Here is a 22,555-nt window from a genome sequence, read left to right as displayed (position 1 = left end):
GATTGCAGTAGGGAAAAAAATGGTTCTACTCCACTCTTACTCTTGGTGTGCAAAATACAGTGTATTTCAATCAGTAAATTCTGTGGTCCTGAATTTTCTTCAGATTATTTCACTTCCACATATTTTGATGAGATGAGCTCGCTAGGTAGGTCTGGGCTCAGCTTCACCTGGAGATTTCCCAACTATGAGGCTCTAAACATGTTTTCTCTTCAGACTGAAAAGCTGGTACAGAAAAATGACAAGCGGTGCTCCCTTAACACACATGTCACAGGGGTAGCAGGCTGTCTTCCCGGCAGAACCAAAAAAATGTCAATTGCCCTCATATTTTAGCACAAGCTACCCCTTCCTGAGCTCATTGGCACCGCCGGATCAAGTATTTTGATTCATACCACCTATATAAGAGATCTGGATTGGGTTCCTGACTTCTGGTTTCAACAGATTCATTCCCAGTTCTTTTGCACAAATGGGAAATGAACTAGTGTAAGAGAGTTCTGCTTCTGTCTTCTCTCTACATGGCTCTGTCTCTCCACTTGCCTCTCAGATAATAAAGAGCAAGAAAGACAACAAATTTGCCTCACTTAAATTGCATGCATTCTTACAAAATTTCCATTAAGAATGTATACTTAAATATAGAAAAAGATGCTTAGTGTTTCAAAGGAATCCATTTGGAAACAGTACTTAGAAATTCAATATAGGGGCAGAGCCAAGATGGCAGAATAGGGAGGGCGTGCAACAATAGTCCGGGAAAATTTAGTTTAATAAAAGTGGAGTTACGGTAGCCTCAGAAAAAGGATCAGGAAAAAATTGCAGAGGAAACTCTTCCGGATCTAGTGGCTGTGACTCGGAGGACCTACTGGGAGAACAAGGTCGCCCACCACGCAGAAACCAAGCCACGGGAGCCGCAGGGTCTGCGTGCCAGTGCAGGAAGGGGAGTGGATGTCACACAGACACCAGCAGCGAGAGTTGGGACGCCCAGGGCTCTGAGTCCACACATTGGCGCTGGAAGGGGAGGTGAGCTCAGTAACCCGAGACATTGGCGGGGAAACGGCGGTCAGAATCTAGAGGGGAGTGGGAAAGTTCACCAGACTGACTACAGGAGAGAAGGAAAAAAGGTGGGGGGGTACTGTTAGGGATGAGTTTCTCTCTCCACCAACCTTGCAAAGGTGAGCAAGAGACAAACAGCAGGTCCCCATTCTGGATTTACATAACAACAGGGGAGAGCTAAGGAACTGAGTCACTACAATTCAGTAGCCTAGGCAACGCAGTGGGAGTCCAGAGGAGAAACAAAGCCTGCACAGACACTTTGGGTAGAAGCCAGAGGCCAGAAGCTAAATACCATAAATTCTGCACAGCTGTACGGTGCAGTATTACTTACTTCCTGAATAAATAAAATAAATAAATAAATAGAGAGAAAGAGAGAGAGAGAGAGAGATTTACCACACATAACCTGAGGGTGTCACCTTTGCACACCTGTAACCCGGAAGAACCAAGCAGAGCTCTCAGGCCACACCCATCTCAAGCCTCCAAGGCTCCTCCAACAGCAGGCAGTCCACTTAACACAGACATAGTATAAAATTAAAAAAATTAAAAAAAACGCACAGTGATGAAAGATGAATTAACTATGCCAAGCAACAAACACAAATATCGAGGGAACAAGATCAACGAAGACACTATGATGTCTCCAAATAAACAAAACACCCCAAGCCAAGATTATGAAGATGATGAGATAGAAGAAATGCAAGATATGGATTTCAAAAAATTTATGATAAGAACATTTATAAGTTTTCAAAAGCAAATCCTTGAACTACAGAAATCCTTATTGGACAGGATTGAAAATCTCTCTCGTGAAAATGAAATTTTAAGGAAGAATCAAAATGAAACACAGAAACTAGTAGAACAGGAAAGTGTGATAGTGAAGAGAAATCAAAATGAAATGAAGAGCTCAATAGATCAAATGACAAACACATTAGAGAGCCTTAAAAACAGAATGGGTGAAGCAGAAGAGAGAATATCGGACTTAGAAGACAGAGCACAGGAAAACATACAGTCAAACCAAAGAAAAGAAGAGGAAATTAGAAATCTAAAAAAAAATTGTTGGGAATCTACAGGATACTATTAAAAAAACCAACATTCGAGTTCTAGGAGTTCCTGAAGGCATGGAGAGAGAGAAAGGATTAGAAGGGCTTTTTAGTGAGATACTAGCAGAGAACTTTCCAGGTTTGGAGAAGGACAGAGACATCCTAGTACAGGAAGCTCATAGAACCCCCAATAAACATGACCAAAAGAGATCCTCACCACGACACGTTGTAATTAAACTTACCACAGTGAAACATAAAGAAAAGATCCTAAAATGTGCAAGAGAGAAACGTCAGATTACTCTCAGAGGATCTCCTATTAGACTTACAGCAGACTTCTCATCAGAAACACTACAGGCTAGGAGGGAATGGCGAGACATAGCACAGGTGCTAAGAGAGAAAAATTGCCAGCCCAGAATATTATATCCTGCTAAGCTCTCATTTGTGAATGAAGGTGAAATAAAGACCTTTCATAGCAAACAGAAATTGAAAGACTTTGCCGCCACTCGTCCATCCCTGCAAAAGATACTTAAAGATGTGCTACACTCAGAAACACAGAAACACGACCATCAATATGAAAGAAGGTAAAGGAAGAAAACCTACCAGTAAAAGAGGATGGGAAGCTCAAAGCATATACTAGAAAATATTTCCGGGAAAATGGCAGGGCAAAGTCACTACGTATCAATAGTCACATTAAACATTAATGGTCTTAAATCTTCAGTTAAAAGACACTGATTGCTGATTGGCTCAAGGAACACAAACCAACTATTTGTTGCCTACAAGAAACACATCTCTCTAACAAAGATGCATGCAGACTGAAAATGAAAGTTTGGAAAAAGATATTCCATGCCAACAGAAACCAAAAAAAAGCAGGTGTAGCCATATTAATATCAGACAAAATAAATTTTAATACAAAAACTGTTAAGAGAGACAAAGAGGGACACTGTATAATGATTAAGGGTTCAATTCAACAGGAAGATGTAACTATTATAAATGTATATGCACCTAATTACAGGGGACCGGTCTATTTAAAAGATATGTTAAGGGACTTAAAGGGAGATTTAGATTCCAATACAGTAGTACTGGGGGAATTCAATACTCCACTCTCAGAAATAGACAGATCATCTGGACAGAAGATCAACAAGGAAACAGCAGATTTAATCGACACTATTGCCCAAATGGATCTAACAGATATCTACAGAACTTTCAATCCTACATCTAAAGACTTCACATTCTTCTCAGCAGTGCATGCAACCTTCTCTAGGATTGATCACATACTAGGCCATAAAGCAAGTCTCAGCAAATTCAAAAGAATTAGAATCATACCATGCAGCTTCTCAGACCACAGCAGAATGAAGCTGGAAATTAGCAACTCAGGAAACCCCAGAAAGTATGAAAACACATGGAGACTGAACAACATGCTCCTGAATGAACACTGGGTCATTCAAGAAATCAAAAGAGAAATCAAAAACTTTTGGAAGTAAATGAGGATAACAACACAACATATCAAAACTTATGGGATACGGCAAAAGCAGTATTGAGAGGCAAGTTATAGCAATAGGTGCCTATATCAAGAAATTGGAAAGGTACCAAATAAATGAGCTTTCAGCGCATCTCAAGGACCTAGAAAAACTGCAGCACACCAAATCCAAATCTAGTAGGAGAAGAGAAATAATTAAAACCAGAGAAGAAATTAACAGGATTGAATAAAAAATTTGCAAAAAAATCAGCCAAGCGAAGAGCTGGTTCTTTGAAAAAATAAACAAAATTGACACCCCATTGGCCCAACTAACTAAAAAAAGAGGAGAAATTACCCAAATCAATAAAATCAGATATGAAAAAGGAAACATAACAAAGACACCACAGAAATAAAAAGAATCATCAGAAATTACTACAAGGACTTGTATGCCAGCAAACAAGAAAATCTATCAGAAATGGATAGATTCCTGGACACATGCAATCTACCAAAATTGAACCATGAAGACATAGAAAACCTAAATAGACCCATAACTGAAACAGAAATTGAAACACTAATAAAGGACCTCCCAACAAAGAAAAGCCCAGGACCAGATGGATTCACTGCTGAATTCTACCAGACATTTAAAGAAGAACTAATCCTATTTCTTCTCAAACTATTCAGAACAATCGAAGAAGAGGGATTCCTCCCAAATTCTTTCTATGAAGCCAGCATCACCTTAATCCCTAAGCCAGAGAAAGATGCAGCACTGAAAGAAAATTATAGACCAATAATATCCCTGATGAACATAGATGCAAAAATCCTCAATAAAATGCTCGCCAATAGAATGCAACACATCAGAAAAATCATCCACCCAGACCAAGTGGGATTTATCCCTGTTATGCAGGGATAGTTCAACATTCGCAAATCAATCAATGTGATTCACCACATTAACAGACTGCAAAAGAAAAACCATATGATTATCTCAATAGATGCAGAGAAAGCATTCTATAAAATTCAACACCCTTTCATGATGAAAACTCTAAGCAAATTGGGTATAGAAGGAACATTCCTCAATATAATCAAAGCAATTTATGAAAAACCCATGGCCAGCATCCTATTGAATGGGGAAAAGTTGGAAGCATTTCCACTGAGCTCTGGCACCAGACAGGGATGCCCACTCTCACCACTGCTATTTAACATAGTTCTGGAAGTTTTAGCCAGAGCCATCAGACAAGAAAAAGAAATCAAAGGAATACAAATTGAGAAGGAAGAAGTCAAACTTTCCCTCTTTGCAGACGATATGATTCTTTACTTAGAGGATCCAAAGAACTCTACTAAGAGACTGTTGGAACTCATAGAGGAGTTTGGCAAAGTGGCAGGATATAAAATCAATGCACAAAAATCAACAGCCTTTGTATACACAAGCAATGCCACGGCTGAGAAAGAACTTCTAAGATCAATCCCACACACAATAGCTACAAAAACAATCAAATACCTTGGAATGAACTTAACCAAGTATGTTAAAGATCTATACAATGAGAATTACAAAATCTTAAAGAAAAAAATAGAAGAGGATACCAAAAAATGGAAAAATCTTCCATGCTCATGGATTGGAATAATCAACATCGTCCAAATGTCCATTCTCCCAAAAGCAAGCTATAGATTCAATGTGATACCAATCAAAAGACCAAAGATGTTCTTCTCAGATCTTGAAAAAATGATGCTGAATTTCAATGGAGGCATAGGAGACCTCCAATAGCTAAAGCAATCTTGTACAACAAAAACAAAGCCGGAGGCATCACAATACCAGATTTCAGGACATACTACACGGAAGTTGTAATCAAAACAGCATGGTACTGGTACAGAAACAGATGGATAGACCAATGGAACAGAATTGAAACACCAGAAATCAACCCAAACATCTACAGCCAACTTATATTTGATCAAGGATCCAAAACCAATCCCTGGAGTAAGGACAGTCTATTCAATAAATGGTGCTGGGAAAACTGGATTTCCACGTGCAGAATCATGAAGCAAGACCCCTACCTTACACCTTACACAAAAATCCACTCAACGTGGATTAAAGACCTAAATCTATGACCTGACACCATCAAGTTATTAGAGAACATTGGAAAAACCCTTCAAGATATTGGCACAGGCAAAGAGTTTCTGGAAAAGACCCGGGAGGCACAGGCAGTCAAAGCCAAAATCAACTATTGGGATTGCATCAAATTCAGAAGTTTCTGTACTGCAAAAGAAACAGTCAGGAAAGTGAAGATACAACCGACAGAATGGGAAAAAATATTTGCAAACTATGCAACAGATAAAGGGTAAATAACCAGAATCTACCAAGAGATCAAAAACTCCACAAACACAAAACAAACAACCCACTTAAGAGATGGGCCAAGGACCTCAATAGACATTTTTCAAAAGAGGACATCCAAATGGCCAACAGGCACATGAAAAAACGTTCAAGATCACTAGCAATCAGGGAAATGCAAATCAAAACCACAATGAGGTTTCACCTCACCCCGGTTAGAATGGCTCACATACAGAAATCTACCAACAACAGATGCTGGTGAGGATGTGGGGAAAAAGGGACACTAACCCACTGTTGGTGGGAATGCAAACTGGTCAAGCCACTATGGAAGTCAGTCTGGAGATTCCTCAGAAACCTGAAGCTAACCCTACCGTTTGACCCAGCCATCCCACTCCTTGGAATTTATGCAAAGGAATTTAAATTGGCAACCAAAAATGTGGTCTGCACCCTAATGTTTATTGCAGCACAATTCACAATAGCCAAGACCTGGAACCAACCTAAATGCCCATCAACGGTAGACTGGATAAAGAAATTATAGGATATGTACTCTTTATTATACTATACGGCAGTAAGAAACAATGAAATCCAGTCATTTGCAACAAAATGGAGGAATCTGGAACACATCATGCTGAGTGAAATAAGCCAGTCCCAAAGGGACAAATATCATATGTTCGCCAATCGGTGACAACTGACTGAACACCAAAAAGGAAACCTGTTGAAGTGAAATGGACACTATGAGAAATGGTGACTTAGTCAGCATAGCCCTGACTGTTAATGGACAACTTAATACATTATCCCTCTTAGTATTTTTTTGTCTGTTCTACTTAATATGACTGGTTTAATTCTGTAATTAATACACAGTTATTCTTAAGTGTTGAAATGTAACTGAAATGTGATCCCTGTTAAACATAAGAGTGGGAATAAGAGAAGGAAGAGATGTATAATTTGGGACATGCTCAAGCTGACTTGCCCCAAATGGTAGAGTTAGAAACATACCAGGGGGCTCCAATTCAATCCCATCAAGGTGGCATGTACCAATGCCATCTCACTAGTCCAAGTGATCAATTTCAGTTCACAATTAATCATAATGAAAGGGCTAAGAGTCAAAGGGATCACATAAACAAGTCTATTGCCTGCTAATACTAACCGATAGAATAAATAAAGGGGAGAGTGATCCAACATGGGAAGCGAGATACACAGCAGACTCATAGAATGGCAGATGTCCTAAACAGCACTCTGGCCTCAGAATCAGCCCTAAAGGCATTCGGATCTGGCTGAAAAGCCCATGAGAGTATTTCAGGCATGGAAAGCCAAGACACTCTGGCAAAAAAAAAAAAAAAAAAAAAAAAAAACTAAATGAAAGATCTCTGTGAGTGAGATCCCAGTGGAAAGAACAGGTCATCAAAGAATGAGGTACCTTTCTCTGAAGGGAGGAGAGAACCTCCACTTTGAATATGACCTTGTCTAAACAAGATAAGAGTCGGAGAACTCAAAAGGCTTCCATAGCCTTGGAAACTCATGACTGGAGCATAGGGAGATTACTGATGCCATAAACAGGAGTGTCAATTGGTAAAGTCAACAACAGGAGTCACTGTGCACTTACTCCTCATGTAGGATCTCTGTCCTTAATGTGCTGTACATTGAGGCTTAATGCTATAACGAGTACTCAAACAGTATATTTCAATTTGTGTTTCTATTTGGGTGCAAACTCTTGAAATCTTTACTTAATGTATACTAAACTGAACTTCTGTGGAAAAAAAAGAAATTATCAATTCCCAACTTGACTCTCACTGGGATTAAACATGACAATAGGTCTGATCTGATTTCATCATCATTTAAAAAAATCATCTATTATTTTTCACTTTATGTTTCTGTGTGGGAGCAAACTGTTGAAATCTTTACTTAATGTATGCTAAACTGATCTTCTGTATATAAAGAATTGAAAATGAATCGATGTGAATGGAAAGGGAGAGGGAGTGGGAAAGGGGAGGGTTGCGGGTGGGAGGGACGTTATTGGGGGGAAGCCATTGTAATCCATAAGCTGTACTTTGGAAATTTATATTCATTAAATAAAAGTTAAAAAAAGAAATTCAATATAAATATGTTTTGGTAATGAATATGGTCAAGATATCTTGTAACTCCATTCAGGCGTATGTAATGTAGATAGGGCATAAATCCTACCCATTCTCTGGTAACGTTAAAAATGTAAATCTAGTACCTATTAATACGCATATAATTATTAATAAACAAAGCCTTAGTAATATGTATTTCACTGCTTACAGAAGTTGTATAGTGGATACACTAAATGTAAGGAAGGAAGTCAGTGTAGGGAAATGTCAGCCAGATTTTTAAAGCTATGCATATCTATGGGATACCATATGATGTTTCACTACATGTATCCATCCATGTTGGTACATTTAACTTAACACAATGGACTCCAGTTTCCAGCGTTTTGCTGCAAAGACAAAACTTCATCCCTTTTATTACTGAGTAGTATTCCAGTGTGTTTATGTACCATATGTTCTTTTTCCATTCATTTGAAAATGAAACTCCATTGATTCCATATTTAGCGACTGTGAATAGTGCTGTAACTCTCTGATACAATTATTTTATGTCTTTTAGATATTTACCCAATAGTGGGATTTCTGGATCCTAATTATAAAGAAATTGCCAAAATTTATTCTGAATCTGCTAAATGCATAGATAGGAATTATATATTACTATAGTGCTAATAATTTTGTGACTACTTTAAAATTTAATTTATGTAAGTGATGTTGCATATCTTTTCATTTGATTATTGCTTATAGCCCTTGCCTGTTTTTCTGCTGGATTATGGTATTTTTAATTTTTATTTGTTTAACTTTTACAAATTAGTAGAACCATTAAGCCTTTGACTATGATGTAAGTTAACAATCTTATCTCCAAAATATACTTATTAAATTAAAAACAAAAAGATATTCTGACAGTTTTCCATAGTTGCTAAATAATTTACATTACCACAGATATGTGTGAGTTTCCAATTCACCACATCCTTGCTTGCATTTATACTTTCTGTCTCTTTAATGATAGCATTTGAACAGCATTGAGGTGATATCTCATTGTGGTTTCCATTTGAATTTCTATTTTGACCAGTGATATTTGACCAGTGAGCATTTTTCATGTGTTTCTTGGGGATGTGTATATCTTCTCTTGAGAACTGTCTGCTCATGTCCTTTGCCCATTTCTTCACTGGATTATTTTTGCTCATGAGTTTTTGTTTCCCATATATTCTTAATCATTTCTTTGGTAAGTAGCTTGTAAATATTCTCTCCCATTTTGTTAGATGTGTCACTTCCTTTGCTATGAAGTAGTATCTGAATGTAATATAATTTAATTTATCTAGTTTTGTATTCCTTGCCTGTGCCATTTGTCATTGTATTCACATATTCTTTGTCTACATCAATATTTTGAAGTTTGTTCCCATAATTATCTTCTAGTAATTTTATAGTTTCATGTTTTATCTTTAGGTCTTTATTCATTGTGAGTTGATTTTTGTATATGGTGAGAAGTATGCATTTTATTTTTTACATCTGTATAGCCAGTTTTGACAGATCATTTGTTGAATGGATTATCCTTTTCCCAATGTCTGTTTTTGACACCTGCATCAAACATAAATAGGATGCATGTGTATGGCTTGATTTCAGCATTATCTAATCTGTCCCATTTATCCTTGTGTTGGTTTTTATGCCAGTATGATGCTGTTTCAATTATTGAAGTTTTGAAATCTGGTACTGTGATGCCTCCAGTTCTATCTTTTCACTTGGGTTCTGTATCTTTTGTGATTCCACATAAATTTAGGATTTTTTGTAATTCTGTAGAGAATCCCATTGATATTTTGATGGAGAGTCATTATATCTGTATATTGCTTTAGACTGTATTGACATCTCAACACTACTAGTTCGTCCAGTTCATGAACAAAAATCTTTCCTTTTTTCTGTGACCCTGATGATACCTTTCACTGATGTTTTATAATCTTAAATATCTTTCAACTTCCAAAATTATTTCTTAATATTTAAATTTTTGTATCTATTGTGAAGAGAATTTCAGAGAAAAAGTCATTATGTAATAATGCAAAAGATCAATGAAATGAAGAAGTATTATTTTGAAAAATAACAAAATTGATACATCCATGGTTTAAATAACCACAAAAGGGAGAAGAACAACATTAACAAAATCAGAGATGAAAAAAGAGATGTTGGGATTGGTACTGTGGCACAGCAGGTAAAGTTGCAGCCTGAAGTGCTGGTATCCCATGTGGGCACTGGTTGGAGCCACGGATGCTCCACTTATGATCCAGTAGAAGGTGGCCCAAGTCCTTGGGCCCCTGCACATGCATGGGAGACCCAGAAGAAGATCTTGGCTCCTGGCTTTGGATTGGCCCAGCTCCAGCCATTGTGGCCATTTGGGGAGTGAACCAACATATGGAATCCCCCCCTCTCTCTCTGCTTCTCCTTTTCCATCTGTGTAATTCTGAATTTAAAACAAATAAATCTTTAAAAAATAAAAAAGAGATGTTAAAACAGAGACCACAGAAATAAAAAGAATCATCAGGAATTACTGCAAACAACTATATGTCAACAAATCAGAAAATCTACAAGAAATGCATAGATTTCTACAAGCATACAATCTATCAAAATTGAGTCATGAAGAACAATCTTAAATCAGCCAATAAACAAGATGGAGACTGAATTAGTAATAAAGACCCTCCCAACATAGAAAAGCCCAGGGCCATATGATTTCACTGCTGAACTCCACAAAACTTTTAAAGAACAAATTCTAATTCTGAAATCTTCACAACAATTGAAATGAGGCCAGCATCACCTTAAGTCTAAGACAAGAAAAAGATACAACAAAGAAAGAGAACTATAGACCAATATCCCTGATGAACATAGATGCAAAAATCCTCTATAACATATTAGCTAATCGAATCCAACAACACATTAGAATGATCATCCACCTAGACAAGTGGTATTTATCTCTGGTGTACAGGGATGTTTCAACATAGGCAAGTTAATAAATGTGATACATCACATTAACAAACTGAAGAATAAAAATCATGATTATCTCAACACGTGCAAAGAAAGCATTTGATAAACTACATCTTATTATTATAAAAACCTTAAGCAAATTGGATACAGAAACATTCATTTCTCAACACAATCAAGGAAATATATGACAAACCTACAGCCAGCATTATACTGAATGAGGAAAAGTTGGAAGCAGTGGGATCCATAACCAGACAAGGATACCCACTTTCACAAGTGCTATTCAGTATAGTCCTGGAAGTTTTAACCAGAGCCACTAAGCAAAAAGAAAAAGAAATAAATCAATGATATACAATTTGGAAAGGAGGAAATCAAATTCTCCTTGTTTGTAGATAGCATGATCTTATATATAAAGGAACCAAAATATTCCACTGAAGAAAACTGGAACTCATAAGAGAATTTGGTGAAGTTACAGGATATAAAAGCAATACAAAAAAATCAGTAGTGTTTATATACTCAGACAATGCCATGACTGAGAAAGAACTTGTAAATTCAGTACAACTCACAATAACTACCAAAAATCTAAATACCTTGGAATAAATTTAATCAAGTGTTTGAAATATCTCTACAATCAAAATTACAAAACATTAAAGAAATAAGAGAAACCACAAAATATTTTTAAAAATCCATGTTTGTGGATTGGAATAATTAATATACTCAAAATGTCCATACTACCCAAGGCAATTTATAGATTTCAATGCAATCCTAATAAAAATGCCAATGATATTCTCATATCTAGAAAAAAATGCTGCCAAAATTCACATGGAAGCACAAAACACCTGGAAAGACTAATGCATTCTTAAACAACAAAAACAAAGCCAGAGGCATCACAATACCTGATTTTAAGACATACTATGAGACAGTTATAATCAAATAGCTTGGTGCTGGCAAAAAAAAAAAAAAAAAGACATGAAGACCAATGGAACAGAATAGAAACCCAGAAATTCATCCATGCATCTACACCCAATTTTGACAAAGGAGCTAAATCTTTGACAATGGAGATAAAATCAATCCCTAGAGAAAGGACAGTCTCTTCAACAAATGGTGCTGGGAAAATTGGATCTCCACATGCAGAAGTATGAAATATGACACTTACCCAAAAGTCAACTCAAAGTGGATCAAAGATCTACATCTATGACCTGATATAATCAAATTAGTAGAGGAAAACAATGGGGAAACTGCAAGACACTGACATAGGCAAAGAACTCTTGGAAAAGACCCTATAAGTATAGTCAATCAAAGTCCAAATAGACAAATGGGATTACATCAAGCTAAGAAGCTTTTTCACTGTAAAATGCTCAACACATTGAAGAAGCAACTGAGAGAAAGAGAGAAAATATTTGTGAGCTATGAAACTGATAATTAATATCCAGAACCTATAATGAGCCCAAGAATCTCAAAAACAATAAAACAAAATAATCTAGTTAAGAAATGGATAAAGGACATGAACAGGCATTTTTTTCAAAGGATGAAATATAAATGCCAACAGACAAATGAAACAATGCTCAGGATCAGTAGTCATCAGGGAAATTTAAACAAAAACCACATTAGACTTTTCCTCACCCAGTTCCAATTGTAATCATCCAAAAATCAGAAAAATAATAAATTCTGGTGAAGATGTAGTAAAATGTTACCTTAAACACTGTTGGTGGTAATGTAAACTAGCAAAATCATTATGGAAGACAATAGGGGGATTCTTCAGAAATCTGAAAATAGATCTACCATATGACTCAGTCATCCATCTCCTGGGAATTTACCCAAATAAAATGAAACCACCATATGAATGAACCCTCATGTTCATTTCAGATCAATCCACAAATAGCTAACACATGGAATCAACCCAAATGCCCATCAATTGATGACTCAATGAAGAAAATGTGGAGGCCAGAGATGCACTGTAGCAAGTTAAGCCAGATCTGCAGTGCTGGCATCCCATGTGGGCACCTGTTCAAGGTCTGGATGCTCCACTTCTAATCCAGCTCTTTGCTAATGCATGTGGGAAAACAGTGGAAAATGCCTTGTGTTCTTGGGCTCCAGAACCCATGTGGCAGACTTGGGAAGAAGCTCCCAGCTCCAGTCTGGCCCAGCCCTGGCTGCTGTGGCCATTTGAGGAGTGAACTGGCAGAAGGCAGAAGGAAGATTTTCTCTCTCTCTCTCTCTCTCTCTCTCTCTCTCTTTCTCCTTCCCTCGCTCTCTATAATTCTAACTTTCAAATAAATAAATCTTCAAAAAAGAATTTTTAGTATATATACATGATTGACTACTACTCAGCCTTAAAAACTAATGAAACCCTGTCTTGAAAATGAATGGATGCAACTGGAAATAATTATGCTTAGTGAAATCAGCCAGTATCTCAAAGACAAATACTATATGTTTTCTCTGATATGTAATAGATATTGTAAAGCACAAAAATGTATAGGAATGAAATGGACATCTTGTGATTTGATGTTTTTAGCCCTCGTTTATACTTCTGTGAAACTGTGGTCTTTCTACCTTTAACATTATTGTTAGTGGTGCATTAAATCTGTGATTATACAATGGATTGAAATTGTGTTTTTGCAAAGATTAAAGGAAAAAAGAAGGGAAAGAAGAGCATTGGCTGATGGAGAAAAGGGAGGGAGTGAAGTACGGTTATCTCACTAGAATCATACCTCTGAAATATATTTAATCTGTTCTTTATATTAATGAAAATTAAAAAGAACTGAGAAAATATTTTAAAACAATGAAGGTAATTTTTAAAAATTATATTGAATGCATAGGAAAAGACAAAACAATAAGAAAGCAAAGTAGTCTTTGCATCATGTTTATAAAGTGTAGAATCCCCTTTTAATCTTCAGTGCTTAGGATTAAAGTCTAGTGACTATTTACTGTTACATATGTTTTGTGACTCCCAGAAAGGAGTCTTTCAACTTGTTTAGGCATTTTTCTGTTATGCAGTGGCAGAAAATAACAAAAGGTCTTCATCCACTCACCCATGTGTCAATATCTATCCATTAATTGCTACCTAAACTTCAGTAAGTCAAAACGTTTTCAGAGTAGATTAAAAAGAGCAATATACTTCTTTAAGTTTATATTTCTCTACCATTTATGGAAAACCAATGACAAATGACTGTGGCTGCACTTAGAGGGATAAGGCATAATCCCAAATCTGTAAGTCCCTTAACCCCATGCTCAAATGCATTATGCAGAACAGTTTCTCTTTGTAGAATAAAAGAAAAGCATTTGTGACATTCACATGCTACTTAAATTCACTGAGCCTCAGTTTCTGTTTTCAAAACATAAAAAGGTTATAGTTTCTACCTTACAGGGTCACTGAAAAAATTTAATGGTAGTATACCTGCCAAATCCCTAGAACAAAATTTGCCCTTCATTAAGTGTTCAAAAATTATTAGTCATTATTTTTATTACCATAATTCATATTCACAGTTAATCATAGTAATTATAGTAATTATAGTAATTCCTCATGATAACAGGCATAGTGGCCTTGAGGGATAAAAATTAAAGTATTCTTAAATGTACAAACTATTACTGTATTTGCCAGAGTTACCCAGAGAAACAGCCAATAGAATATATCAATATATAAGTATATATATAAGAGATTTATTGTAGAAATTGGCTCAAGTGATTATTGTGGCAAAAAAAAAAATTGCAAGATGAGAACCAGGAAACCAATGATATAACTCCCAGTTCCAGGTGAAGGCCTGAGATCCTGGATGAAATCCTCTATTGAAATGGATTCTAGTTACCAAGGCCCAAGGACCAGGAGCTCTAGTGTCAGTGGACAGAAGAGGGATGTCTCAGCACAAGAGTAATGAGATAGAATTGGCTTTACCTACACCAGTTTGTTCTGTGTAGACCCTCTGTGGTTTGGACAACACTGGCCAACAATGATGACGGTGAATCTTGACTCATACTGATACAAATGTTAGTCACTTCTGGAAATACCCTCATATACACCTGGAAATAATGTTTTACCACATCCCTGAGCATCTCTTACTCATAAAATTAATCAGAATTACTAAGTGAAGAGCCCTGGTCCCTAGTATTGAAGGTGCTGCTGAATTGTGTAGGTACCTCCCTAAATATGTGAAAGACCATGGAAAAAAGATAACAGTCACATTGACAGGAAAGGTTGGCTTTCCACTCTTACAATGTTGAAAGCAGCCTGAAGAACCAAGAACATTTCAGAAGCAACATGTCAGGAAAATAAACTTGGAGGCTTTGGGGGACATAGTCTACAGTTTTGTCAGGGTCAGATCATCATTAGTGAAGTAAGCAATTTGCTGAAGTAGTCAGGTTTTCTTTTATCTTTAGAACATATGACCCAATACCAAATTACTGTTAGATTGATTTAACAGATGTATTGATATTGATATATGGGCATTTAAAAAGAGTTTGTGCTAGTGTTTCTTTCATGTCTTAGAAAAATGTATCTCTTTTGTGATACATAGCAATGTCTTATAAATTGTGATTTACATTCAATTCTAAGTCCCCCTCCCCTTTAGTCTACTTGCTAGAAAAGTCATTTTTCACATCACTAGAAATTAGTTTGGATTTTTCTAATATTTATAGGGAAAGATAATTTTTGGCTAATAGTAGTGGGTAGAAACAGAAATAAATAGTGTATTTGAGTAATATTTATGAGGCATAACTATTAGACTTGCTTAAGGTTAAGGGAAAAGGAAGTGTCAAAGATGCTTACTAGAAGTTAGAGTCGATACAATTTTGCTAAATATCCACATATATACAGCAAAATAACTAACCTGTATTAATATAAAACTGAATGAAAAACAAAATATGTAAATATTGCATAGCCTATAATATATATTAAAGATTTATTTATTTTGTTTTTTAAATTTTTTATATATTTTTAAATTTTATTTAACTTATACAAGTTTCATGGAACTCATATATACAGGTTTAGGAATATAGTAATACTTCCTACACCACCCTCACTCCCAGCCATGCTCCGGACCTTCTTCTTCCTCCCTCTCCCATTCCCACTATTATCTTTTAAAAAGATCTACTTTAGTTTAATTAATGATCATAAACTTAACATTAAGTAAAAGAATTTGACAAGTGGTATGGAAACAAAAAAAAATTCCTCAATGGAAGAAATAAGGGATGTAAACAATCATCAAATCTTACAATGTCCACTTCACTCCAATACATTACATTTTAAGTACTCTATTAGTTACCTCAGATCAGGGAAAACATATGGTGTCTCTATTTTTGGGATTGGCTTGTTTCATTAAGTATAATGATTTCTAGTTGCATCCATTTTGTTGCAAAAGACAGAATTTGATTTCAGAAATAGCTGCATAGTATTCCATAGTGTATACCTATAATGATTTCTTTATCCAGTCAACAGTTAATGGACATTTGATTTTTTTTAATGAATCATAAATTTTATTTCAAAATGGAAACGTCACTAAACATGCATACACATTAAAACAATAAAATTTACAATTTCGTTAATTTTTTTTCCTTTTTGCATAGGACATCATTACAATATAGAATCTATGCCATACAAAATACATACAAAGTTTTATCCGAGCAAGCCAAGGCCAGATTGGGAACTGTATACTGTAATACTTCACTGTAGTGATCCAGGAAAGACCTTCGGAAGTGTGGTGGGTGCTGGAGGGGGGGGAGAAGTTCCTGCAGGAAAGGAAATGTGAGCTCGATGGAAATGGTCTTGGACCCTTGCGTTCTGCCTTGGGATGCTGGCAAACAATTCCAGAGAAGCTCCACCATGGTTTGGGATGAGAAGGGGTCGCCAGTGAGACCTGGGGATCAATGTATCCAATATACCCACACACGCAATTCCAGGTCCCCAAGGAGCCACACAGCAAGCCCCAAACCTGACAATGCATAGTCTCCCAGTGAGGAGCCTCGTGTGATGCTGGGGTCCCCAGTACTCAGCACCAGGCTGGCTTTTCTAGGATGAGGGTAGGGAGCAAGTCGCCCACTCACTCACCCAGAGGCAGGCACTCTGATACAAGCATGCACGCTAGGACCAATGTCCCGCTGGGACGTGGCCCTCACTCCTCTCAGGCAGCCTGGGGAGGGATCCGCCGAGTACAGTCAGCTCTGCAGAGGATGGACGTGGCGGCCTCGAAGGCGTTTGGCTCACACCCTTGGCTTCAAATGAGCCTGCAAGCAGCCATCAACGGTCACCAGGCAGACGAAACCTCCAGCCCCCACGCCCCACTTCCTGTGCCCACCCCCCCCCGGAATGTGTGACATGGGTGGCAGGGGAGCAGGGGACACAACTTCTCTCTCATCCTGTTTATTCTTAAATAAAACCAAGTCTTAAAGCTAAAGAAGGGAGAGCTGAGCAGGGCCAGGCCTGGATCTCGACAGGGGTCAGCAGAAACTGAGTGTGGCCCCTCTTCCTTCGGGACATGGGGGTCCCCACTTCCTGCCAAACTCACTTTTCTGACTGACGGGGAGTGACAATGGGCAGCAGGAAGGCCAGCATGTCAGTATACGCTGGACTGTGCTTCTAGATTCTGGGGCAGACTTCTCTGGCATATGTCTAGGGCAAACACTCAAAGCCTCAGAATCAGGAGAATCAGGCACAGGCCCCGGCTCTTCTCCCGGGGGGGCCGACCTGATTTCACATCTTGATTTTAGCTTTGGAAAAAATGGTCACCAAAATTCACACAGGAAAACTTCGGATGGCAAAAGCCATGCATGACCTGCAAAGCCTTTCTCCCTGGCTGTGAAGTGACCAACACATGAAACCCCTTCGAGCCTTCCAGCACTGTGTCTTTGATGAATGACCTTTACCAAATGGGTTTCAAAAAAAAAATTTTTTTTTTAAATAAATACTGTCAGAAGTCAAAATGGTCAGGTAGCCTTGTAAACACAGCCACGCCTGTGGGAGCCTTCCGCTGGCTGGCACACACGCTGCCTGCCGAGATCCTGGAGCCTACAACCCTCTGGCAAGAAAGAGGCCAGGGCTCCTGAACCCACTGGGCTGGGCCGGGGGCCACCCATCTGGGACGGCTCTGCCCGTACCCATCTCTGAATCACCCTTCCCTGGTCTGAGCGAGGTCCTGGGTCGCCAGCGTGTGGATGTTTGCACCAAGAAGCTGCACCATGGCGAATCCTGCACCTGCCCAGATGCATAGCCTCAGAATAATGTCAGGAATTAGGGGGCTGGGTGGGGGCTCTTGTACCTCCAGTGCCATGGGGAGGGAGCTGCAGCAGGATGCAGTAGGGCACCTCCAGGCCTGCATTCCATCCCAGCATAGCACCAGGCAGCAGAGGACTCCAGGGCCCTGGGGGAAGGGCTGTGTCCAGCTGCATTTTTCGGTATGGCTGTAGGATTCAGTAGGCATCTGGGGGCTGACAGCCATCCCCCTGATATGGCTGATGCAAAAACGTTTTTTTCGCTTGAGACATGAGCTGAACCCTGGCCCCAGTGGCTGGGTCCAGAGTCACTTTTAGGCCTATTGATAGGGGTTCTATCTTCGCTTCCAGACCTCTGCTCCTGTGGCCTCTAGAACTGAAGTCTGCCCCCAAAATAAAGGTTTGCATTTGCATTATTATTTAGAAGAACCCTATGGCTTCCTTAATCCCATCGAAACTGGCAAGCATGGCCATAAACCACAGAAACCAAAGACCCTGCGATGGACCCAGGCTGGGAAAACATTCCACATCCCAGAAGGGATGAGACGGGAACTTGCTGAGCTGAGCCTGAGACTCATGCTCCCCCCCCCCCCGGTCAAGTGAGATGAATTTGCGCCCCAGATGATGTAGGAGGGTCCCAATGGAGGGGTTGGTGAGAACACCCTGGTGGCGGTGCCCTGCCTCCCCCCCATTTCCCAGGCTAAGCCCAAGGCTGCAGGACCACACCCTGCCACTAACCAGAACCACTTTGGGAGTGAAGAGGTTCATTTGCCAAAAATAGCCAGCGCCTGCATATTTCTGTTTTAAGGCAATGTTACCCTTCCATCTATCAGACGGAACAGCCCTGGGTCATTCAGAGGAAAAATTAAATTAAGTGCTCTCTTTGGAAACAGCCAACACCCACTCTCCCTCCCCCAACCCCCACCCCACTCTAAAACAAACCAGCTTTTTTTTTTTTTTTATTCCAAGATGACTGGGTTTGGAGTCCTTTTTCTCCCTTCCCATGTGCAGACAGATGTGGAGTTCGAAAACTGCCCACAGTGATGTGGCGACCTCCTCCCCTCGGCCCCAGGGCGCTCTGCCTGCCCACCTCCCAGGGACACGCGGCCTCTCTCCCTGCCTTCAGAACCGTGGACGGTGAGGGCACCAAAGGACTTTGGAATAAAATTCCTGAACCTGGAATGTGAATTCCTGAGACGTGAAATGTAGAGTGTGGCTCTCTCTACCTCATGCAGAAACAGCTTTGGGAGGGACCTCACTTTGGAACTGGGTACAAAGATCTCTGCACCTCAAGTACCCAGGGCTCTCTTCGGTCAAGACCCCACCACATGTTCCACCCTGTCCCCCAGACCCGTGCAACAAGCACAGCGGTGGGGGTAGGGCAGCTCTGCGTCTGGCCAGGGCAGGGTTAATGCATCACCACCCCCAGCCCCCACCCACAGCAGGAACAACACTACCCATCAGCTCAGTACCCATAATAATGCTACTGATAAGCTGCTTCCACAACACTAGCCAAATCTAGCTGACGCACAGTGGAGTTAGTGCTGGGTGCCCAGAGTGTCACAGATGGCACACTGGGCTATCCCCATGTAGTGGCTGTGCACACAGGGTGGCCATCTACTCTGAAGTCACCCCAAAACAGAAAACAGCAGCCAGGGGCCTTTGGGGTCTCTCTGTGCTGCACCCCATGTCATGGGAGGGCCGGAGTGGAAGCAGTATGGCCACAACTAAGGCACTCTGGGCCCGGGAAGCCCACCTATGGCCCTCTGAGACCCCAAGGGCAGCTCCTCATCAAAACAAGGAGAGGTCTCTGCAAGATACCCCAAGCCACCCCCACTGCTTCCCCACGTGTGCACACACACGCGGGCACACACACATACATACATACACACTGTCCTGGGGCCCTGTGATTACAGGCCTGGCTTTCCAGGAGAAGGGAAGGAAGACCCTGGGCCACAGGGATGGGGAGTGGTCATTCGAGGGCCCGGCGAAGGAACTCACTGGGACACGGCCAGACTGTCCCAGCCCCGGCCTCAAACCTCAACCCAGTGCAAGTCACAGCTCTGTGGTCCTCGTCTCCTCCCAGGAGCAGGCTGGCGACAGGGCACTGCAGGCTGCTGTGGCCTGGGCCCCGCAGGAGGGGGCCAGGAGAAGCTGGAGACTTGATGAGTCTGCACTGGGGACACAGAGGGTCTGAGAGCGTTTCCCACAGTCCTCGGCGCTCCCGGGGCGGCGGGAAGCAACAGCATGTTCTCCAGCAGCGCTTCCCACAATGTCGGCCACACTCCTGCCAACTTCCAAGTCCCAGTGCTCTGATCTGTCAGTACAGGACGGACTCCACAGAGTCCCCACACTGCCCACCACCACACAGACCTTCTGACAAGCTGGCCTGCCGGCCTCTCCCACAGAAGTGCCTGGGGGGCAGCCGCGGGGGCTGGATGGACCCACTGCACTTCCTGACACCTGTGCAGACGACCATGGTCCCCAGCCTCTGTTTGCCACACAACACAGGGTCCCCACGCGCCTTCTGCGGGGACACAGAGGTCGGGGTCCTGGGCAGGCGGGGCCCAGCCGCTGTCTCCTGCCAGGTCAGATGGTGCAATGCTGTGCCCACTCAGGCTCTGATTCTGGTTCTCCCAGGTGCCCCAGGCAAGGGCTCCTGGAGGTGGCGCCGGTGGGCGAGGCTCCCTCCATGGCTCCTCCTGGTGGAGTGCTCCTCTGGCCTGTCCTGGCTTAAGGCATCCCTCTGAGGCGGTGCATCCCTCACCGACCACGCCTGAGGGGCGAGGCAGGGCAGGGGCAGGGGCCTGGTCGCTTGGGAATCTGTGGGAGAAGTACATGACGGCATGTGCCCGGGCCCTGGCGGACTCCACCTGCACTGGTCAGCCCGCGCTGTCCCCAGCGTGTTCCCGAACCTAACAGAAAACTCCAGAGTGCAAATCTATGTACAGAGTAAGGCGCCAGGAAGGGGTGTCCTCACTGACCTCACAGAACGCGTCCATCCCTGAGAAAGGGGGTTCAACACCACTGAATCTCAACTTCATGGGTACGTCTGTTGTGCAATTTGTGAATGGTATTTTTGGAAATTTTTCGTTGTGGCTTTTTTTTTTCCTTAAAAAAAAAAAAACTGACTTTGACACCTGAGGTGAAGAAAAGTGTTTTCCCGTGGACTTTTCCTAAGTTCGCGGCTTCGTTCTCATTACAAAAGGACAGGACGGGGCCGGCGTGCTCACGGCGAGCTGGCCGGGCTGATGGTGGGGCTGCTGGCGTCCGAGCGGCTGTAGTCGCTCAGCGAGCCGGTCCGCAAGCCCCCGCCGCGCCGCTGCAGCATGCCCGGGTGGAAGTTGGCGTGGCGTCGCGGGTGCTTCCTCAGGTGGTCGCTGCGCATGAAGCGCTTCTCGCAGATGGGGCAGCTGAACTCGCCGGTGTGCGTGCGATAGTGCCGCGCCAGCTCGTCTGAGCGCGCAAACTTCTTGTTGCAGTCCTGCCAGCGGCAGGCGAAGGGCCGCTCACCTGTGTGAGTTCTCAGGTGCGCCTTGAGGTGCGAGGATTTCCCGTAAACTTTCTCGCAGCCCGCGTAGTGGCACTTGTGCTTCCTCTGCGGGGACTCGAGGTCAGCGCGGCTCCGGCCCCGTCGACCCCTTTGTCTGAGGCCGGGCTCGCCGCTCCCCGCAGGCGCCTGCTCCCGCTCGGGCTCGCTCCACGCGGGGCTGGGGGGCGCGGCCGCGGCGCCCTCGCCGCCGGGGGCGGCGGGCGGCAGGCGGCAGGCGGCACGGGGTCCTCGCCTTTCGGGCCGCGGCCCCCTCTCTGCGCTCCGCCGCGGCGGGTGCCCGCGCCTGTTGGTTGAGGTCCGCTAGGATCCGCGCCACCACGAACAGCGAGGCGCTGTCCTTGCCGTCGCTGCGCTCGTCGGCGCGGGGCATCGCGGGGGCGGCGGCGGCGGCGGCCGCACCCTCGGGCCAGGGCTCCGGCGCCTCCCGCGGCCCGTGCACGACCACGCGGCTGGACATGGACACGAGGCACTCGGCGGCAAAGTGGTCCACATAGGCGGCGGCTGCCATGCTGCGGGCTCCAGTGCGGGTCGCTGCGAGTCGCCAGCCGCGCATCCGCACCCACGGCCTCCGGAGAGCGGGCGGGGGGCGGGGGCGCGGCGCGCCCTCTCCTCGGCTGGGCTGGGCTAGGCTGGGCGCGCAGCCGCCTCTGTCCGCCGTCACCCGCGCGGCTCTGCGTCGGCCCGGCCGGCCACCGAGGCGTGAGCGCATGGGGGCGCGGGCCAGGGGGCTCCGCGCGGCCTCGGGAGCGGGCTGTCCTAAGGATGCCAAGCGGCGACGTCAGGGACGCCCGCGTCAAGCCGCGGCCGCAGTCTCGCCGCGCATTGTGGCAGGCGGGACAGCCGCCGTGCGCGCCACAGCTCAGTGTGGGCGTCCCGGCTGGACATTTGATTTGTTTCCATATCTTAGCTATTGTGAACTGAGCT

At 42.5% G+C, this 22,555-nt stretch overlaps 1 pseudogene; it reads right to left on the bottom strand.

The window, feature by feature from the left end:
- Nucleotides 1-21,230: 21,230 nt before the first annotated feature.
- LOC138847164 (Krueppel-like factor 13 pseudogene) lies at nt 21,231-22,271 on the bottom strand (annotated as a pseudogene).
- Between the last annotated feature and the right edge of the window lie 284 nt (nt 22,272-22,555).

This window comes from Oryctolagus cuniculus, chromosome 19 (assembly GCF_051225735.1).
Source record: "Oryctolagus cuniculus isolate XC-2025 breed Fujian yellow rabbit chromosome 19, ASM5122573v1, whole genome shotgun sequence".
NCBI lineage: Eukaryota > Metazoa > Chordata > Mammalia > Lagomorpha > Leporidae > Oryctolagus > Oryctolagus cuniculus.
The sequence above is the reverse complement of the archived record's forward strand: the minus strand, read 5'-3'. Positions and strand labels throughout refer to the sequence as shown.